This window comes from Felis catus, chromosome X, assembly GCF_018350175.1.
Source record: "Felis catus isolate Fca126 chromosome X, F.catus_Fca126_mat1.0, whole genome shotgun sequence".
Classification (NCBI taxonomy): domain Eukaryota; kingdom Metazoa; phylum Chordata; class Mammalia; order Carnivora; family Felidae; genus Felis; species Felis catus.
In genome coordinates, this window is record NC_058386.1 from 41139905 (window position 1) to 41160829 (window position 20925).

General features: G+C 40.9%; 1 protein-coding gene across 6 annotated transcripts in view; it reads left to right on the forward strand.

The window, feature by feature from the left end:
- Positions 1-20925, forward strand: part of JADE3 (jade family PHD finger 3) — a 135824-nt gene that overhangs the window by 48129 nt on the left and 66770 nt on the right. Inside the window, exon 1 of one of the 6 annotated variants that reach the window (XM_045050419.1) lies at positions 2765-2787. The exons of the other annotated variants lie outside the window; for them this stretch is intronic. The gene's annotated coding sequence lies outside the window, so the exon portion shown is untranslated. Of the gene's footprint in view, positions 1-2764; positions 2788-20925 lie in introns of those variants that run through there. 6 annotated transcript variants of the gene reach the window in all.

The following is a 20925-nucleotide window of genomic DNA, read 5'->3' on the forward strand; positions in this document are numbered from 1 at the left end:
AACTAGCCAAGATCACCCTCTTGGTTGGGTTTTAAATATAGACACACCACAGTATTTGTCATGTGTCCAGACCTGGCTCAGTCATTGCCTCTCCCAGAAAGCAGTCCTCATTGCCCCTTTTTGCCACTGGGAGAGGGTAGGGATTTCTCCATTCCTGTTCCCATAGTATGTTAATCAGAGAACTCTCATGATTTTGTCGTCCCCCCCCCCCCCCCCCCGTCAAGGTCTGGACAGGATTTGTTGGTACCTGACCAGGCTAATGATTGGCATCTGTGCAACAAAGTACCCTAGCAGATCTGGCTTTGAAAGGCCTGCTTACAAGGTTGTCCCTTGGTGGGTATCTGGGAACTTGATTTTCAGAAGGGTTCCCATCATTCCCAGAACTCATTGTGGCCCATTGTGCCTGCACTGTTTATACAAACAATGTGATTTCTGCTGAACACCTGCTTTCCTTCTTGGAGTCTGAAATTTGTGTATTTGCCAGTCAGAGGGTGCATATGTGACCAGCCTCCAATCGAAACCCTGGGCACACTGGGTGGCTCAGTCAGACCTAAGCATCTGATTTTGGCTTAGGTCATGATCTCACGGTTCGTGGGTTCAAGCCCTGCATCAGGCTCTGTGCTGATAGCTCAGAGCCTGGAGCCTACTTCAGATTCTGTGTCTCCCTCCCTCTCTGCCTCTCTCAAAAATAAATAAACATGAAAAAAAAATTAAAAACCCTGGGTACTGAGGCCCTACTGAGCTTCCTTAGTGGACAGCATTTCACATGTGTTGTCACAACTCGTTGCTAGGGAGATTAAGTGCATCCTTGTGTAACTCCACTGGGAGAGGACTCTTAAAAGCTTGTGCCTGATCTTCCTTGTATTTCATCCAGTGTGCATTTGCCCTTTGCTGATTTTGCTTTGTGTCCTTTCACTGTAGTAAATTATAGCCGAGAGTGTGATTATATACTGGGTTCTGTGAGTCCTCCTAGCGAATAACAGAAGTTGGAGGTGGTCTTGGGGACCCTGATTTAGCACCCTTGCAAAACCGTTGTTAAATATTTGTTCAACACTTACTTAAAGGGAAGAGTGAGCCTGATGAGGAACCGGGGCAGGGAAAGGGGCTCTCTGGTGGCATCACGGACTCTCCTCTCCTTTTGAGCAGTCAGCTTTGGCCCTAAACTTGTACTCCCCACTCCACTAAATTACAGCCCTACGAGGGCCTACGAGGAAATCTGTGAGCACTGGGGAACAATGGAAGGGTTTTACACTAAGGAGTATCATGATCAGATTTGCATTTTGGAAAGAACAAATGCCCAAGAATCATCAGGAAATTTTGTGAGGAGAGTTTGTTTTACTAGATTAAAATTTACTACAAAGCCACTGTAATAAAAATGGTGTGGTGTAACGGACTAGAAATTTGAGCCAACACCCAGGTGCCCCAAATTCCAGCCCAAGTTCTTTCATCACATCTTTATCGAATTACTTGATGAGCCCTGTAAGAGTGAACCTGTGAGACTCAGTTCCTTCTCGGCTTTACTTCTGAGACAGGTCCATGCAAAAAATAGGGCATCACTTATACCATATGCAACAGAACCTTCTGAACCTGTTTTAGGTGGTTGTAATGCTGTCAGCTGTTGAAGAAAGAATATGGGATTCTGAATTCAGAACCTGGGAAAAACAGTAAATAAACTAAGAACTTTTTACGAGTCTCCTGTGAATTACTGATATTTCAAATCACTGCATATGAATAGCTTAGGAGTAATTTTGGCACTTTTGATTTTTTATAGTTTTTCAATGGGTAGAAACGAAGTATTCCTGTTTCCACAATCTGCCACCATTGTTTTGTCTCTTTGCATGTCAGGGATGATGTTTCCTAAGGGACAACTTAATTAGACCATACAATGATCTGCTTGGGGAAATAGAGAAAATCAGTTATTTAAAACACACTGGATGAAAAATCTTATTAAAAAAAAAGACCTTTGAAAGAGGAAAACATCCTGTACTGAGGGAACAGAGGTGGGATGATGGAGTTTTGCTGTCCCTATTTTGCATTTCTAACAGTAAACTTGAAAGCACAGGATCTTCTGACCGTTGGAGCTGAAATTATGTATTCAGTGTTTCTCACGAAATAACATTAACCATTAAAAAAAAAGATTGCATTTATACTTGCCTTGGGTAATTCTAAAAATTTCTGTGCAGAAAATTGTAAAAATTTTAATGTGGAAAATTTGCCAGCTCAAGACCCATGCAAGCACACAAAAGCATTACATTGATTACATGTCTGTGTATTGGCTGATTCCTGAAATGGTGTCTCAGAAGGATTAAAATTGAGCCTCTGTTCTGAGCACGTGGTGTTGACTGTAGCCTGGGAGTGTGCCAGTTAGTCACAGCACCTGCGCCTCCTTGCAGGGTCTTATTGCGGCTGCCCAGGCAGATGGAGGGTAATTGCCTCACCACTCCAGCCACACACACAGGGTTAGGAATCCTGCTTCTGAGGCTTCTCCTGCTCTGACCAGAGAGTCTAGCCAGCTGGCTGCAACTCTGGGGCAGGAAAAGCAGAAGAAATGAGGATAAAATCAAGCCCCCCCACCCCCCACCCCAGCCCATGCTGATAATAATGATCAGACGCCCTTTTGTCTCTTGCATTAAACAACATTCAGGAATCCTGGGTGTGATGGCCTGTTTGCAGTGTGCAAATGGAACATGGGAAGAGGGTGCTCAGATCTGACCTAGAAATTTGAGATGTAGCTGGAGAGACCTCATATCCCCACTGGGGACTCACAGGCCAATTACCTTGAGTCTGGTAAGTGGAATACAACTCCTAAAGGAAACTAGGTGTTTTGAACTAAGAAATAATGTATAGACAGGACTCTGTGTATTTCTTTCTTTATTATAAGTCCTCAAAAGTCCATAAGAATTGAGATTCTCCGGTGTGTGTGTGAGGGCTTTGAAGGCAAAGGAAGGCATCTTTTCTTACATATTTTTGTTCATGAGCAAAATTCTGGAGTATTAGGTTGAACGATATGACATTGCTGATACTCAAAACATTTTGACCTACAACAATGGCAGTTTCGTGTGGTTCAACCAAATATAAACTAATTTTACCACACGAATGATTTGAAAATATTTTCAGTTTATTCTTGCTTTAGGCTTAATTTCCATCAGAGGGGAAAGGATCTCATAAATTCTTAGAGAGTCTTTATCTTTATAATAACTTGTGACATATCCATTACCTATCAAACTAGTGTTTTTTAGCAATTCTACTATGGTATAATCGATGCACAAAAACTGCATATATTCAGTGTATACAATTTGATGAGTTCGGATATACGCATATACTTGTGAAACCATCACCACAGTCAAGGTAATAGGCATATCCATCATCTCCAAAAGTTTTCTTGTTCTTTTTTTTCCCTTGTTCTTTCTGTGTTATAATACTTAACATGAGATCTACCCTCTTAAATTTTTGAGTGTATAGTACAGTTTTGTTAATAGACACTATGTTGTACAGCAGGTCTTTAGAGCTTATTCATCTTGTATAACTCTATACTCATTGGACAACAATTCCCCATTCCCCCCTCCTCCCAGCCCCTAGCAACCGTCACTCTACTCTCTTGTTTCTATGAGTTTGACTACTGTAGATACCCCATATAAGTGGAATCAGGTAGTATTTGTCCTTCTGTGACTGGCTTATTTCACTTAGCATAATGTCCTCCAGGGTCATCCTTGTCACAAATGGTAGGATTCCCTTCTTTTTAAAGACCAAATAATATTCCATTGTATGTATATGCCACATTTTCTGTATCCATTCATCTGTCGATAGACATTTGGGTTGTTTCCGTGTCTTGACTCTTGTAGATAATGCTGCATGGGTGGGCAGGTATCTCTTCAAGATCCTGACTTCAGTTCTTTTGCATATATATGGCCAACAGGTATATGAAAAGGTGCTCAACATCACTAATCATCAGGGAAATGCAAATCAAAACCATAATGAGATATCATCTCACGTTTGTTAGGACAACAGGTATTATGTTTCTTTTTAAAATATAAGTGTTGGCAAGGAAGTGGAGAAATTAGAACCCTTGTTACACTGTTGGTAGGAATGTAAAATGATGCTGCCACTATGGAAAACAGTATGGAGATTATTTTAAAAAAAAAACCCTAAAAATAGAACTAGTAAATGATACAGCAATTTCAGTTCTAGGTATATATATCTAGAAGTAATGTTTGTTTTTAACTTGGGTATCTTGAGAGAGAATCCCAGAAATCCAGAACTCCAAGGCCTGCCATCTTAAATATAGTAACACGGCGATCGATGGTCTAGGTAGACTAGAGTAGCCTGGAATTTTTAGTTCATTTCTGGCTCAGTACCTGATTGAGTAGGCCTTCTTAGGCAGTCATTAGGCATGACTACAAATCAGTTGCTGTTCCAGTGTTTTCTACTTCATCCTCAAAATACATGTCGAAGGCTAGTTACTTATCCCCTTGCTTAGAATGTCTTTGGAGCTCTCCTTTGTGGAATTACCTTCAGAGCCATTTTATAAGCCATCCAAGGAATTGATTCATTGAATAAATATTTATTTGAGTCACGTACAGTGTTGGGCAATGTATCACGTCTAGAGACAGATGACATGGATATAGAGGGCGGTTCAGGGGAAGAGTGTGAACAGATGTATGGATGCAAGAAAGCACCAGGACATGTGAATAGGGAGCAGTGAGGGGTTTAGCTTCCCTAGCAAAGAGACTGCACAAGGAAAATAAGACTGGAAAGGTGAGCTGTGGCCACACTGTGGAGGGCCTTCGATACTAGGCCTAGGAGTATGAAATTTGTGCTGTAAGCGGCAGGGAGCCATTGAAGGGTTTTTGTACTTACAGATTTTTAACCTGCCAGCCAATAACTGTAGAATTGGGATTATAAATCAGCCTTGCAGTTTCTTCTCCCAACTTGTTAGTGACTAAAACTGGTTTTACACACCGGAGTTGCATGTTCACTTGAATGGACTTTGAATGACATGTGATTGTGTCCAAAACTGAAATTCATCTTCAAAGGAAAAAATTTGCTTCCATTGACCTTAGTCAAAGGAATATGATATGTCAAAGGAACAGAAAGCAAACTCAAGCAAAAAATGTCCTAAGTATTTTGAGAAATTGCATTGTTGGAACAAATATTTGCTGCCTCAGAGGGTCTCTTGGAAGTTAACCTGTAATTGGATGTGTGAATTCTGGTGTGTGTGTGTGTGTGTGTTTGTGTGTGTGTGTGTGTGTGTGTAGTTACCTGAGTATAATTAATCTTTTGAATTGGTATCTGCCCTGCCTTTACTGGAGAGCACCAAAGGGTAACACTGGGGCCAATAAAGAGGATGGGGATTATAGCTAAAAGGAACAGGCATTCTAATAGCAATGTTAAGTTCTCTTCAGGTAAAGTATTAGGGATGTGGGATGTGTTGTTCTGACATTCTAGTTAACTGGCTAACTGCTGGTTGCACGTGCCACTTCCCTCTGGCCTGAGGGGGCACCTTATGGCTGCCTTGGCATCAGGTAAGACGAAAGACTGCAGATGGAGTGATGTTTGCTATTTATATGGCTGCTATTACAGATTTCTTCTCTGGGGTCAGGTGTCTGACCCCTGGGATCGTGGCGTTAGTTTGAGTGCCCTTCTCAGTGGAGCCTGGCAGTAGTTCCTGCTTTGGAGAATCATTCGTTGTCCAAGGTCATTTAGTGTAGTGAGTCTGAAGTGTGTGATGGCATTTCCATTTTACGGTTAGTCATTAAAAACTGCCTTCTAAATTCTATCAGTTAACTATTGCTGTGTATCTAGCCACTTCAAAAGTTGGTGGCTCAAAATAGTAATCATTTGGTTCATTATTCTAAGAGTCGGCTGTTAGAGCTGGGTTCAGCCGAGTGGTTCTGCTGTTCTTAGCTGGTCTCCCTTATGCCTGCGTTAACTACAGGTCAGCAGGGAGCTCTGCTTTTGAGGTTGGCTGGTCCGCTGGGGCAGTGGTAGCGGGTAGGAATACTGGGTTTTACATCTCTCCTCCTGTGGCAAGCTAGCCTAGACTTGTTTTCGTGGTAGCTGGGCGGGTTTCTAAAACTGAGTAGAAGTAGCCGTGCCTCCTGTGGCCGAGGCCTAGAGCTGGCACTCCCTCACCTCTGCTGTATTGTGTTGCTGTAAGCAAGTCACAAAGCCAGTCTAGACTCAAGGAGTGGGAAGGAGCTTCAGAGTCACCTTGAAAGGGCATAAATAATGAAAAGGGTGGAGAATTGGAACCATTTTTGCTATTTATGACACAAGTGCAGATTACTCTTCTTAAAAGCTTCAGTTACTTCTGTAACATTTAAAAACTCACGTGTTCTGAAAAAAATTTTTAAAAACTCCTATGTTCTGTATGTTCAGTATGTTCAGCGTTAAAGGCTGATCAGAAACAAATAGAAAAGTATTAAAATTGTTCACAAGTCAGGGCCTTGATGACAGTCCTTTTGAGAAGCTGAATTTTTTTTTTTTGAAACTTGGTTGCTCTGATATGTGTGCTTGTCACACTTTAAGTCAGTCATTAATTCTGGATCCTTGCTACTAAATGATATGAAGACCATAAACGCAGGTTTAAAACATAGCTGCAGATTTTTTGACACTACTCTCATCAGGAGGCAGGGCCTGTGTCTCCTTCCAGTTAGATCTGGGTTGGCTTGTGACTGCTTCAACCAGTAGAATAGAATATGTGGCTTCTGAGGCTATGTCATAAAAGGCAATGCAGCTTCTGCCTTTGTTCATTAGAATATTCATGCTGGGGGCGCCTGGGTGGCTCAGTCGGTTAAGCGTCCAGCTTCGGCTCAGGTCATGATCTCGCGGTCCGTGAGTTCAGGCCCTGCGTCGGGCTCTGTGCTGACTGCTCAGAGCCTGGAGCCTGTTTCAGATTCTGTGTCTTCCTCTCTCTCTGACCCTCCCCCATTCATGCTCTGTCTCTCTCTGTCTCAAAAATAAATAAACGTTAAAAAAATTAAAAAAAAAAAAAGAATATTCATGCTGGAACCCCTGAGTTCCATGTAAGTAGTCTGACTACCCTCAAGCCACCTCTGCTGGAGAGGCCTTATGTGGGCATATGCTGGAGATGGTGTCTGCTGAGCCCAGTCATCCCTGTCAAAGGTGCCAGATAAGCCTCCAGATGATTCCAGCTGTTTGTCTTCCCAGCTGAGGGTTCCAGACATCTTGGAACAGGAAAAAAGCCATTCCTGTCATGCCTTATCTGAATTCCTGACCCACAGAATTCCTGAGATGAATTTATGCCATTCTGTTTTGCAGTGGTTTTGTTTTTAATTTTTAAAGCTTATTTATTTATTTATTTTGAGTGGGGTGGAGCAGAGAGAGGGAGAGAGAATCCCAGCAGGCTCCGTGCTGCCCAGTGCGGGGCTCAAACTCATGAACCTTGAGATCACTACCTGAGCAGAGATCAAGAGTCAGACACTTAACTGACTGAGCCACCCAGACACCCCTGTTTTGCACTGGTTTGTTACATAGCAGTTGATAACTGGAAAGCATAAGTGAATGAGTATGACTGTATTCCAATAAAACTTTTTGGATACTGAAATAAGAATTTAACATAATTTTTACATGTCATGAAATATTACTCTTCTTTTGATTTTTTTCAACCATTTAAAAATATCAATGCCATTCTTAGCTTATGGGCTGTACCAAAAACCAGCAGTGAGCTAGATTTGACCTAGGAGCTGTAGTTTGCTGAATGATCCCTGATCTAAAAGATTATGTAGTACTTGTAAAATTTAAACCTAAGGACTTCTGGTCAAGATGGATCTGATTTCATACTTTAAACTCGTATCTCCATTCTAAACAAAGTGATAATAAATAAAATTAGAAAGACGTATCTGTGATCAAGAAAAGTAAATCTCTGAACCAGAAACACATCAAGCAGTCAATGGAGACTATTAGTCATGGGCTTCTAGTTACTGATTTTCTGGACTCTAGATCCAGAAAAAGGTAGAGATGTCTGGGGATTGTATTTCTGTAGATCATGGGGATCAAAACATTCAGTGAACGGAGGAAATGATCCCTGACTGTGAAGTCAAGGATTGCCTATGGACAGAGACAGAAAAAGATGTTACTTCTATTCAGAGTGGCAGGTAAGAGAGCAGGGAGAGACTGAGGGCCAGAGACAAATTTATTATTGGCTTACTGTCTAAATCTGTACTTTTCTCCCTCTTGGTAAGATGGGACTGAGAATCCTGAGAGGAAACACCTCTCAATGGAGAGGGTGAATGAAGAAGGGGGTAAATGAACTTTTCCAAGGTTAGCCTGCAAACTAAAATTTCAAAGTGAGAACACTTGTCCAAACTAGCCATCAGCAAATAAGAAGCATTTTACTCCCACTCCCAATTAGAGTAATTCTAGAATGACTTTAAAGTTTAAGATTTTCTTTTTTTAAGATTTATTTATTTTTGAGAGAGAGAGTGCAAGCAGGGAAGGGGCAGATGGAGAGGGGGACAGAAGATCCCAAGAGGGCTCTGTGCTGACAGCAGCAAGCCCAATGCGGGGCTCAAACTCACAAACCACGATACCATGACCTGAGCCAAAGTAGGACCCTCAACCGATTGAGCCACCCAGGCGCCCCTAAAATGTAGGATTTTCAAAGAGATAAAGGAAGAATAACATCCATTACAAATTTTTCAAAAAAAAAACCTAGCCCATGCCTGGTAGGAACTCCTATTCTAGTTGGAGATTTTTAAAATATATATATCGGTGGTCCCAAAACAGTTTAAGTTAGTGATGGTGCTATACACAGGCCATTCCTAGGGCATATTGCTGTTGGGATTGTCAAGGTGTGGATGAGTCAGACAAGGGAGGCTTTCTAGAAGAGGTGACATGTTTTCTAAGCCTTATAAGGATGAGTTTATATGTTTCTAAGTGAGGAAGTGAGAAGAGAACCTTCCAGGCAGAAGGGATGGTATGATTATATAAAGTATATGGGTGAGAAGCAGCATGGGGATGGGAACTACAGAGATTCAGTGTTGCTAGAACATAAAACCAGGGCAGTGTGGTGAAGGATAAAGCTGTAGAAGTAGATGCAGCTTGATTGTGGAGGACCTTGTTGGCCTTCATGAGGACCTTAATAAAGATCTCAACATTAAAAAGTGGGGGGACACCTGGGTGGCTCAGTTGGTTAAGCTTCCAACTTTGGCTCAGGTCATGATCTCATAGCTCGTGAGATCGAGCCCCGCGTGGGGCTCTGTGCTGACAGCTCAGAGCCTGCAGCCTGCTTCGGATTCTGTCTCCCTCTGTCTCTGCCCCTCCCCCACTTGCACGCGCACGCACGTGTGTGTGTGTGTGTGTGTGTGTGTGTGTGTGTGTGTGTCTGTGTGTGTGTGTCTGTCAAAAATACATAAACATTTTTTAAAAAAGATCTAAGAGCAGGGGCGCCTGGGTGGCTCAGTTGGTTGGGCATCCGACTCTTGATTTTGGCTCAGGTCGTGATCTCACAGATTCGTGGGTTTGAGCCCCACATGGGAGTCCGTGCTGACTAGTGCATAGCCTGTTGGGGATTTTGTCTCTCTCCCTCTGTCTCTGTTCTCTCTCAAAATAAATAATTTTTTAAAAAAATATCTGAGAGCAAAGGGAAGCCATTGAAGTCTCTCAGCAGTGAAGGGACATAGTCTAATTTATGTTTCAGATAATATTTGGCAGTTGGGTGTAAGGTGAAATCAGTAAGTTAGGAAGCTTCTATCATAGTCTTGGTTTTAGGAGGCGGTTAGGTCCCAAACTAGGAAAATGAAGGTTAAAAGGGGAATATTGATTTAGAAGATTATTTCAGAGTTTAACTTGGCAAGATTTGATGACTGATCCAAGGTGAGAGAAAGGAAAGAATTAGGAGACTTTTCTAGATTTTGTGACCACATAAAGGAGGGTACCAATGGAGACCTTAGTGTTGATCATCTTCCAGGTTGATATGTATGGTTGACAGGGGGTTTTGGACTTGTTCTTTTTTTTCTTCTCCCTCTTCCCCTCCCTCTTTTTTGCTTTGTTTCCTTCCTTGGTGCCATAAGCATGTGTGTAGTGTAGGGGCACTTTGGGAAAGCATCATCACTTATAAGACAGTTAGAGGAAGAAAAGGATATTAGGGAGCAACATAGGGAATCTGGAAAAAAACCCTTTGGAAACCAAGGCAGTTGTTTCAAGAGGGATGGTGGGAAGGAGGGAGGGAGTGATCAGTATGTCAAATTCAGCATACAGGTACTTAGAGACAAGGGTGGAGAAATATGCTCAAACTGGTGACTTTTTCAAGAATGGTGGTGTGGTCGAAGCCTGTTGAGGAGTGACTGAAAGCAGGGAGGGGAAGAGAGAACATAGACTACATTCTGAGGAGTTTGCAAGATAGGGGAAAGAAAGGAATTGGATGTTAAGTAGAGAAAAATGATGTAGGGTCAACAGAGAGTTTGGGGTTAAAGGTAGGGAGAGATTTGAACCTGTTAACAGGTATAAATCCTAGTATAAAGGCAGAATTAAATTAGGAATTTAAAAGGCAGACTTTTTCTGTTCATAGAAAGTTATTTCTTCATTTAGAGCTGTCTAAAAATTGGAATGATTGCCTTGAGATAGTGAGCTCCCTCACTGAGTGGTCAAGTAGAGGTTAGGTCTTTTCTGGTGAGCTGTGTAGAAAGATAGATTGGTGACTGACATTGGGTATTTTAGCCTCTGTTCAGTTCTCAACAGTTTTTCCAAAGTTGTTTTAAACATTATCAACTTACGAATTATTCCGTGGACTTGTCTTGCCTGGCAGCTTTCCGTAGATTCATCAAATCAATGGGCCAAGTCAATTTATGTGCCTTTGATCTTGAAGGATGAAATTAAACTGCAGATTTTCAGATAAGAAAATATTGAGTCTTAGTGTCCAGGAAAGTTTCATCGTCATGACAATCAACCACAGCCTGGGCTCACAGATGTTTTTGAGAAGGGTAGTCACTTTCCACACAACAGCAACGATGAGTTTTATTTTAAATTTTTGAGAGTTTATTTTTTTTATCTGTCCCTCGCTTTATAAAAACAGTTACTTGGAATGATCGAAATAGCACTGAGATGATAGGAGAAATGGATAGAGAAGAAAAACCTGTTTCCTTTTCCCTGTGATTCATATTCCTATATGAGTACTTTTAGTTTACACAGAAGTTTAATTTCCTAGGGCCAAGAGGAGATAATTAGTTTCCAGCTATGCTCTCTAATCCTTATCTTAGATTGTTTAGTGATCTCTTTGGTTAGCATTTAAAACAGTTCAGGGGTAACCTTTTGCAGTTTTGTCTCAAATGACTACTTACCTGTATCCAAATCTGGCTTCCTGGGGCACTGAAGCATGAATGACATAAATGACTGAACACAACTAATTCTCAGAAAGCCACATTTTAGTCAGTACTTTCCAGCTTTCTCACTCATCATTTCTTTTACAGAACTAACAAGTGGTATAACTAATTAATGAGAGTTTTATTCCTTCTCAAGTTATATATACATTTTAAATTCCCTCTGTTAACCTTTTGAAAATGTCAGTAAGTAGTAAAATAACTAAAACCCAGACAGGGAAACTAGAAAATGCAGGAAAAACAGCTCCTATCCACAAAGAAATACCAGGAGCACCAGGTGTGGTGAATATTGATCTTTTAATGAAAAATAGTTACATTCTTGTTAACCAACTGATTTTCCTTGTTACCAACTGGCCCGCAGATAGGTAGTCAGCCTCCCAGTTACACTCAGGCCTGTAAATTTTACCTATTTTCTTAGCCCATTTCTTTCCTTCTTCTAGGAGAATGCCAGTAAGTGAAAGTCTCACAAGTCCTTCTTAATTTAATACTCTCCAGATGTGGTAGGAACATAAGATGCCCTTTTATCATCTATTTCCTTTTTTTAATCATTAATTTTTTATTTGGAGATAATTTTTTGAAACGAGAGATTTTGAGATAATGCCTAAATTTAATGCGAGGAGTTACAAAAACAGTAGAGTGAGCGAACTTGCTGTTCCAGACAAGATGGAGTGGACACATTTCACTGTATCCCATGTTAAATGTAATGATACAGGTCGTTTACAAGTAAGTGGATGCAAAAAGATATACTGTGCAAGCACCAATCAAAAGAAAGCTGGAGTGGCTACATTACTAATTTCAGACAGATTAGACATCAGAGCAAAGAAAATTACCAAGGACAAGAGGGATGCTACATAAAGATTCAAAGAGTCAGTCCATCCAGAAGACACAACAATCTTAGATGGGCTTTTTAAATTTTTATTTTGTGGGGGAGAGAGAGAATGAGAATCTCAAGCAAGCACACCTAGCGTGGAGCCCGATGCAGGGCTCTATCCCATGACCCTGGAATCATGACCTGAGCTGAAATCAAGAGACGCTCAACCTAGTAAGCCACCACCCCCCCCCCTTTAATTTGTATCCACCAAATAACAGAGCTTCAAAGTACATAAGGCAAAACTGAACTAGATTGAGAAAAAGACAAATCCATAATTAGAGTTGGGAGTTTCAGTGCCCCTTTCAGTAACTGATAGAACCATTAGACAGAAAATCAGCAAGGATATAGAAGAAATAACACCAGCAACCAACCAGATCTAATTGACATAGAATTATATCCGTTCTATACAGGGTATATTCATTGACCATAATGCAGTCAAACTAGAAATCAAAAACAGGAAGACTACAGAAAAGTTTCCAAACAGTTGGAAGCTAAATAACACACTTCTCATTAATCCAAGGGTAAAAGAGGAAGTCTAAAAGAAAAGAAAAAAATACATTGATCTGAATGAAAATGAAAATGAAAATACAGCATACTAAAACGTGTGGGATGTAGCTAAATAAGCGCTGAGTGGGAAATTTATGGCACTAAATGCTTATATGAGGGATAGGTGAAGGATCTCAAATGAATAACCAAAGCTTCAACCTAAAGAAAATAGAACAAAAGAAGAGCAAAGTAAACTCAGAGCAAGCTGGAGGAAGGAAATAATAAAGGAAGGAAAAGTTAATGTAGTTGAAAACAAAAACAACGGAGAAAAACAGTGAATCCAAAAGCTGGTTCTTTGAGAGATTCTGACTTAATTGGCAATGGGTGCAGTTTGGGCACTGGGAATTTTACAAGGTCCCCAGATGATTCCAGTGGGTAATGGGGATGGAGAACCTCTGCTGAGAGGCTAGATACATTTTCTTGGGGTTTAACCTGTGTTGGCATCTGGGGCGCAGTCCCTTTCATTCCTCCTGAGGAAAATTTGTAGCTCCGTATTTCATTTTCCTTCACTTTTTGTTGCCCTCAAAGTCAGTACTCTTTCCCTTGTGTGTCAGTTTGCATGTCTGACTGCTCCTTTGCCATAGGCATTGCTCAAACCAGAGGTGAGAGTTTAACCTCACTCCCCCCTCCACTTCACCCCCAACCAACTTGATTGATTTTGGGATTAACACCGAAACCCCTCTCTGGTTGGTTTGTCACACGTCATTGGTTACCAATTTTCGGCTGTGATCACCCAAGCCATTGTGACAATGTGTCTAGTGCACCTGGTCCTGTGACCCTGGCCCTGAGGGAGCCAGAGGACTTGGTTTCTCAGTTCTGGTGGCCACTGCAATGTCTGCCCTCTTTAGTAGCACAGTATGAACTGTTGGTGTGCAGTGGATTTGAACTTGCTCAGTAAGTTTGGGATTGTTTCTGTTTCTGTGACTTTATATGTGAGGCTGATATGCCTTTTATTGTTACTAAAACCAAGGTTTTAATATAACCAGGGTTATTTTTTTCCTCCTAATTCTGATGATCACTTTAAATTGGATAGATATTATAAATGTGTTAGGGGTACATGTGAACAAAAATTTCGATGTGGAAGCAACTCACAGCAGCAGATAAGACATATTGGAAACCGCTATTTTTAAAAATTGTTTGAGTTTCTATCTGGAGAAAGAATTATGTATTTCATAGTAAAAGCTATTCTTACCGATTTACTTTTTTCTTAAGAGGTCTTATTTGCAAATGGTATTTTATCTCAAAAGGGTTCATGTTTTGTACATATATCTCTTTTTACTCTTAAAATGCCAAACCTACTTATTTGGGTAGTTGAAATTGTTGAATATGTGTACATAAATTAAAAAGAACATGTAGTGCTAATTTTTAAAAACTTGCTGGAACTGGGGCTTTTTTCCCTTAAAAGGCATCAAACAGATTTTAATTTAGAAAGACCTAGGACCATTAAAATCTGTCAAGATAATATCACAGAATAGACCACCCAGGCTGAAACCTTCCAGTGAGGTCTGTATCAGCCAAACAGTGTGCTGAGAGGTTAGGAAGAAGGGGGTGCTGTTAAGAGAGTGGTAAGTCAGTTGTAAGCTTCCAATTTTCAATATTCTTTTCTTTCATTAAAATAAAGGTTTCTTATAGTTTAGACTAGAGGTTGGCGAGCTGTGGCCTGTGAGCAAAATCTCGCCTGCCACCTGTTTCCGTATGGCCTGTGAGCTCAGAATGGTTTTTACATTTTTAAGTGGTTGAAAAATGAAGAATAATATTTCATGATGTGAAAATTATATGAAATTCAAATTTCAGTATTATAAAGTTTTATTGGAACAGAGCCATGTTCATTTGTTTATGTGCTGTGTCCGTGACTGCTTTCATGCTACAATAGCAGATTTAAGTAGTTGCAACAGAGACCATATGGTCCATAAACTCTAAAATATTTGCTAGCTGGTCCTTTCCAGAAAAAGTTTACTGAACCCTGATTTAAACTCACTTCCCAGCCTGGCCTTACCATGCAAGATGGTTTCTACTCAGGAGGCTTGCAATTCCCAAATAATTTGTCAACAAGTCTGTATATTAAAGAGGGTGAGGGGCGCCTGGGTGGGTCAGGGTAAGCATCTGACTCTTGGTTTCGGCTCAGGTCATGGTCTCATGGTTCACGAGATTGAGCCCTGCATCGGGTGCTGTGCTGACCATGTAGAGCCTGCTTGAATTCTGTCTCTCCCTCTCTCTCTATCCCTCCCCCCCCAAAATAAATAAATAAACACTTAAAAAAAGTGAAGAGGGTAAGCCTGCTTCCTGGTAATAGAGATAACTGTGGCTGACAATGGAAATACTTCTCTGAGTGGCAGGAACCTACCTAGGTAAATTCATATTTTCTTCCTCTTTTTTCTCTAATGCATTTTGGAGACTTTGGAAAAGAGTTGATTGACCTCCAGCCTCCTCATCTGGTCACAGGGAATTCATGAGGCACACGATGTGTCTTGATTTTTAAGAAACAAGCTTTAAAATGACAAATGACTGAGATGAAGACGGTCTTTAAGAAAGTACAGAAAAGTTCATCTGCTCCAACTTTTGGTATCTCTTTTTTAAAGACAAAGATTTGTTGGGGATGAGGAGAAGCAGTAAAATATGTAGGCTATGTTCTTTTTTCTTCTGATTATATTTTGTTTACTCAGTCTCTAGATAGATATGGCTTTAGTCACTGGACTAGTGAAATGTGGCAGAGGAGAAAGATATGCGAGGTGAACAGACTTGAAGGGAAGTTTTGTTTCCACAACACTGAAGCAGCAGTGGATTGAATCGTTTCGTAGAGAGGGGTGAATTCTGAATTAAACCATAGGCAGTAGACTCAAATGGCCTCAGCCTGGAGGTTAGTATTGTTTACCCTAAAGCAGAGCTAATCAGCTCAAGAAACACATTAATAACATTCCTAATTTCTGTTTAAGGAACAGTTTAGGAGGTTCTTTGCCCACATGGGCAGGACTTGACCCTAAAGGATGCAAGAAGTGTTCTGCTCTGGTCTGACCAGTGACCTAACTCAGACGTCTGTCTCTGTTAATGGCTCTAAAGGATATTTTCCTGAAAGCCTAAGGGAGCTGGACTTTCAGATGTTTCTTTACTTAAGGATTACTTCCAAATACCATCATGGATTTATCCTCCTTGATTTTATCTCAGTCCTTCTTGAACCTGTTTACATTTTCATTCTGTTCCACTTCTTGAACTGGTGAGTTCTCGAAGTTCCCTAAGCATTGCTCAAAGTCCTGCTTTCTTTTTGATAAAAATTGCCTTTAGGTTTCAAAGAGTGCCCCTTTGTTACTTTTATTCTGTGATAGGGTGAATGAACTCAAGCCAGTTGTTTCTAAACCCTTCTTGAGTCTTATCTATTTTTGCTTCATCCTTTTAGAGCAAGATTTCTCAACTTTGGCAGTATTGACAGTTTGGGCCAGATACATCTGTGCATTATAAGAGACTATCCCGTGGGTTGTTGGATGGTTAGCAACCTCCCTGGCCTCTAGCCCCATAGATGCCGGTAACACCTCCCCCCCTTCTGACTCATGACAACCAAAAATGTCTCCAGATATTGCAAAGTTTTGTGCTTTTTGGACTACCTTTATAATATGAAGACTTCTCTTGGGGCACCTGTGTGGCTCAGATGGTTAAGCACCTGGGTCTTGATTTCAGCTCAGGTCATGATCGCATGATTTGTGAGATTGAGCCTCCTGACCGGCTCTGTGCTGACAGCACAGAGCCTGCTTGAGTTTCTCTCTTTCCCTCTCTCTCCCTCTCTCTCCCTCTCTCTCCCTCCCTCCCTCCCTCCCTCCCTCCCTCTCTCTCTCTCTCTCTCTCTCTCTCTCTTTCTCTCTCTCTCTTTGTCTCTGTCTCTCTTTTTCAAAATAAATAAACTTTTAAAAATATGGAGGCTTCTCTATCCAATTGATTGTATTATACTTTTCTGGATTTTTCCCAGCTCTGGTTAATGTCCATTTTGAATGACAGCGACAGCTATTTTTATAATCTCAGTGTTTCAGGTCAGCTGTATCATTTGTGGGCGGCATGAGAGACAGATACCTTGAAATCTTAGAAGTTTTTTTTTTTCAAATAATAAATGTACTGTAAAAATGTGGGCAATGGAAAAAATTGGAAAGACTGTTTTTACCACCCCAAAATCCAACTTTAATTTTACTAATGTAACTAATGTTAGTAAATTGGTTTATGGCCTTCATCTATTTTCCATATATTTTATTTCATAGATGTAATCTCTCCATAAAAACCAATATTTATACTGTTTTTTCCACTTAACGTTTTAACCTAAATGTTTCCCTTTATACCATGTTTAAGTGATTGAATGAAATATGATAATATGCTTTAATTATTCCTCTTTCGTTTGATAGCTAGGTTTCATTTATTTTTATTATAGGGTTTTTTAAATTTTTATTTATTTTTAAGAGACAGAACATGACCTGTGCTAAAGTTGGATGCTTAACTGACTGAGCTACCCAGTGCCCCTATTGTAGAATTTTAATGGACATCTTTGTCTATAGTCATTTTCTGTGTTTTGGATTATTTTTCAAAGATGAATGTTAGAAGTAGAATTCCTGGGTCAAAGGGTGTGAATATGTTTAAAGCAGAACCTCAGATTATTTTTAAACTCCTACATGGCCCCACAGAGGGTAGTGAAAAGGAGCCCCTTGCACTGACCATGCATTTCAAAAGTCTGTCTCCTGGGCATAGAGAAGGAAAGGGCTGTGTTTAAGCTAATCACTTTTCCTTGCCTGCCTGCTCTTCTATGAGAATATTAATGGGGAGTCAAGTAGCCACCAAACCACAGACTTCGATTCCAGTTCCAAATAATCCCAGTTGGGTTGACTTCCAGACAGTGCTCCTTTAAAAGGGAGTTTCACCCAAGGAAGGCATTTACTTTATACATTTATATTTTGCCTGGCTTGCAGTCACTGTTAAAATAAATCAGCATGCTGTTAATCATTTTGGTTGAGATTGTAGTAGGAATAAGATCTGAAAACTGCCGTCAAATTACCGCTCCCAAGGGTGCAAAGTGAGGCCTGGTGCACATTTCATTTCTGCCAAAACAAAGGAATACTCATTGTGGGAGGTAAGGAAAAAAAGAATGCCTTTATAAAGTCTCTACCCTGCAAAGAGGGCTAGTAAATAAACAGCTGAATAATATATCCAAAAATAAGACATTGAGGCACATCATGAAGTTACTCAAGATTGCACTGTACTTACTTATAGTTTTGCTTAACAACAAATTTTATTTTGAAGTGCTTTTAGGGGCGCCTGGGTGGCTCAGGCGGTTAAGCATCCGACCTTGGCTCAGGTCACGATCTCATGGTTTGTGGGTTCGAGCCCCGCACTGGGCTCTGTGCTGACAGCTCAGAGCCTGGAGCCTGCTTCGGATTCTGTGTCTCCCTGTCTCTCTGCCACTCGCTCGCACGCTCTCTCTCTCTCTCTCCCCCCCCCCCAAATAATTAACAAACAAATATTGAGGTACTTTGCAAAGTATACCACTTTAATGAAGATTTACAAGTTGTCTCCAGTGTGGGTGCCTAGAAGCAGAACCTGGGACAGTATTTGAACGTACATGATTTATTGAGGGGGAGTGCTCTCAGGAGAAACTGATAAAGGAGTGAGGCCGAGAGGGTAGGGAAGAAGGAGCTAAAGTAAGGATATGGTCCTAGCAAAGTCTAGCCTTATCATGTTTTGGTTAGAGGGGGGAAGATACAGAACAATTATTGACTGCTTGGCGCCCTGGGGAGGGAGACTGGGAGAGGATAATCTCCCTGACGAGACTCCTGCACTTGGGAGGGGGACGGCTGTGAACCATCAGCAGCCAGTAGGCAGTAGCTGGGAGATGGATATGTTAGCTAGGTAAAGGGGATCTGGGTGGGGCACCAGAGCATCTACTACTCTTTTGAATGTTTATTTTGTACAGGACACTGTGCTAAGACTTGGGAGTAAGAGATGAATGTGACATAGTCCCAGCTTTTTCTTTTTTTGAGAGAGAGCGAGCAAGCGAGCTAGCACGAGTGAGGGAGAGGGCCGGGGCCGGGGGGGGGGGAGAGAACCTCAAGCAAGCCTCCACACTCAGCACGGAGCCCGACATGGGGCTCGATCCCAAGACCCTGGGATGATCATAACCTGAGCCAAAATCAAGAGTCAGATGCTTCACCGACTGAGCCACCCAGGCGCCCCAACCTAGTCCCAGCTTTTAAGATGGTTGTGGTCTAGTGGCAGGACTGACCGTGTAAAGAATATTTACAGTGTAAGTAAGGTGCTTTTTACACTGATAAAAGCATGCACGGAGACTGGAATAGAAAACAAAGGAATGCATAATTGTGGGAGAGGGATATCTGGAGAGCTTCGTTGAAGGGATCCAACAAATGGGTAGGACCAGGTTGGGAGACCTGGTCAGGGTTAACAGAGAAGGAACTGTAGACAGAAGGAAGAGCTCCGTGCAAAGCTGGCAAGTATGAAATAAGAAGTGTTCATGGAATCACGTTGGGCCTAGAATGTGCTGGGGGTAAGGGAGCAGCAGCTGAGGAGGGCTGATAGATTGGATCCGGAGTATTGACTGTGGGCCTCGAAGGTCACGCTGAGGAGGCTGGGCTGAGAAGGGGCAGCCTTCCTGCTGTCATCCACCCAGCCTGCCTAAGGTCTCAGGGTCAACTGGGGAGTGCCCAGGCCCAATATACCTGCCAGCATTGCCCTCTGGTGGCCATGTGGCTCCAAGCATGTCCCTTAAACATTTCTGAGCCCCAACTTCCTCATCTGTAAAATGGCTGGTTGATGGTAATATTTATAGGACTGTTGTGATTAGAAATAATAAGTAAAGACAGGTCTAAAGACTTACTATCATTGTGCTGCATTTACTGTTCTTTGTAATTTTCCTACAGTGATTAAAACAGTGCTGTCTCAGAAATGGATAGACCCATCAATGTATACTATAACAGCCCAAACCAAAAAATTTTGCTTGCTTTATTTTTTTTTCTAAAAATCATTAACAGTTCACTTTCTTATTTCCCAGGACTGGTATTATTGGTGTCAGATAATCTGTTTCCTAGACCTGTATTGATAATTTAGGATTTTTTTTGTTTTTCATCTTTCATAAAGAGTGAATGTTACCATAATAGTTTTATAAAACAAAATTTGGGGGACAAAACATAAGAGACACTTAAATATAGAGAACAAACTGAGGGTTTCTGGATGGGTTCTGGGTGGGTAGATGGGCTAAATGGATAAGGGGCATTAAGGAAGACACTTGTTGGGATGAGCCCTGGGTGTTATACATAGGGGATGAATCATTCCTGATTCCTGGAATCTACTCCTGAAATCATGATTGTATGCTAACTAACTTGGATGTAAATTTAAAAATAAAATAAAATAAGCAAAAAAAAATTTAAAAACCCACAAAATTTTGTAGATTCTTAAAAATTTTCACCTCCCTCAGTCATGAACAGTTTGATAACAAACTCAAAGAATAGGATATTACAGAAAATGGAAATTATTCTATTGTACACCTGACACTAATGTAACACTGTATGTTAACTGAAATTAAAATAAAAACATAAATACATACATAAAAACATTAATTCATTCATTACTTAATGAAAAGAAAATGAAGATACTGTTTTAGCCAAAGTTTCTAAGACCAGAATTTCAGATAAGAGGAATATCTTTCTTACAAGAAGTCGTGGGTCTCCTAAAACTCAGGGAAGTGAGGAGAGAGGGTATGGTCCATGCTCGGTTGGCTTTCTTCACTGAGAGTTTATGGAGAATAAAACTATTTCTTCTATGGTATATGCTACCTTCGATCCCAGTATGAGTTATCCATCTAGAGGTAATGTTTAATAGACATAGAATATTTCTATTGCTAACTCTTCTTGACTCTGCCTAAAAATTCTCATTCGTAAAATGTTACAATAATTTTTAAAGGTTTTTTTTAACTTTTTTTTTTTTTTTGAGAGAATGAGACCACACAAGCGGGGAAAGGGCAGAGAGGGAGGAAGACACAGAATGTAAAGCAGGCTTCAGGCTCTGAGCTGTCAGCATGGAGCCGGATGCGGGGCTCAAACTTGTGAACCGCGAGATCATGACCTCAGCTGAAGCTGGATGCTTCAATGCTGATCCACAATCCACCCAGGCGCCCCGATAATTTTTAAAAGT